Below are 1907 nucleotides of genomic sequence, written 5' to 3'. Positions count from 1 at the left end.
TGTACCGCGTCTATCACAGAGCGAGCCCCCGGCGCTGCCTTCTGATTCAGAACAGAGTCCATTCACGGCATATTTATTGTGGTAGCCAGCGTTACCGACTCTGGCTTTGCCTTTGGCCCATTGCTGATGCCCACAGTTGTTACCATAGACAGTTAAAGTTACTTGTTACTCGAGACCGCTTATGACGTTTCTCCGACAGAGACGCTGATAGTTACTAAGCAACCAATATGCAAAAGCTCGAAATAATAAAAACAATACAATACTGTGGAAATCTGAGCAGTCAGTATGATTATGTATGGCCAAAATAGGTAAAAGCTATTTTATTTTACTTGCCTATTGTGTAATGTCATGTGTATAAAACCATTTTAAATGAAAATATAGACTCTTTTAGAAAAAGTCAGGTACCAGCAGGATTGTATTTTTGTATTTTTTTTCTCCCTGTAACCTCAGATATTTTTTTTATCCACAGAGGATTCATCCCAACAAACTGTCTGAGTACACAAACTTACTGGAGAACCACAGAAAATGCAAGTCCTCCTCTTCTAGTGATACTCCTGTGAAAAATGCAAAAATCACAGCCTTTTCTGCCCCAGGGCGGGTAACACAAGCAAAGCTTGACAAACTGGTACTAAACTTTGTATGTGAGGCCAACCAACCATTTTCTGTGGTTGAGACACCATCCTTCAAGACTTTGATTAAAACCTTGCAACCTCATACAGTAATGATGACAAGGAAAACGTTATGCACAAGAATACAAGAAGCTGCAAAACACAAGAAGAGCATAATCATCAAAAAGCTGAGTGCTGTGAACTCTGTTGCTACCACAACAGACTGCTGGTCTGCCAGACAACGTAGCTACTTAGGTGTCACCTGTCACTGGATAGACAACACCTCACTGGAGAGGCACTCCGCTGCATTGGCTTGTAGACCTGTCAAAGGCTCGCATACGTTTGATGTCCTTGCTGCTGCATTAGAGGAAATACATTCTGAGTACCACATAAGGGAAAAAGTAACCAGGACAACAACAGACAGTGGCTCAAACTTCCTGAAGGCCTTTCGATTATATGGTGAGGAGAAAGAGGAGGAAGCCACCAATGTACAAGAGGAGAGTGACTCCACCCTTGATGATGCAACAGAAGATCAGAGTGAGTCAGAGGTTGAGTATCAAGATGTGTCTGCTATTCTGGATGACAACACAGGTCTTGAGTACCAACTTCCAAGGCATCAAAAGTGTGCATGCCATCTACTCAATCTCATATCCACAGTTGATGCCACTGCAGGAGAAGCTACAAACGAAACCTACAAGAGGCTGTCTCGGTCTGCTTTTGCAAAATGTCATGCTCTTTGGAATAAAACCAGCAGGTCCACCATGGCCCATGAAGCAGTGGAACGTGAATGCAAGCTGCAGTTTCTCCGACCCAATCAGACACGCTGGAGCTCCCTGTTCCTTGCTGTAGAAAGGATTGTGCGCATTCATCGAGAGCAAGGAGAACAAGCAATTCGCAATGTCTGGACAGCATTAAAGATAAAGATGTAAGTTGACAAAATTTATATTTTCTTTTTAAAGAATAATACAAATAATATACCTGGCTGATTAATGGGTTGTCTCAAGTTTTCTTTGGATACTGATTTATTTTGTTTTTATTTATTTGTGTATTTAACATGTACAATGCATAATAGACATTGGAACAGAAGTAGCTATAAGTTATCTTTTATTGTTACATCTTTTATAGGTTCAATCCAGTTGAAATGGGGTTTCTAGTCGGGTATGCTGCTGTGATGAAGCCTGTTGCCATGGCCCTTAATATCCTCCAAGGGGAATCATCTGTGCATATGGGCCTCCTGCTGCCAACACTTTACCAGTTGTCGGACATGCTGAAGAGGTTGGAGTCAACTTGCAAAATGTG

This window comes from Etheostoma spectabile, unplaced genomic scaffold (assembly GCF_008692095.1).
Source record: "Etheostoma spectabile isolate EspeVRDwgs_2016 unplaced genomic scaffold, UIUC_Espe_1.0 scaffold00018483, whole genome shotgun sequence".
NCBI classification, from domain to species: Eukaryota; Metazoa; Chordata; class Actinopteri; order Perciformes; family Percidae; genus Etheostoma; species Etheostoma spectabile.
Note: the sequence above shows the minus strand (reverse complement) of the source record.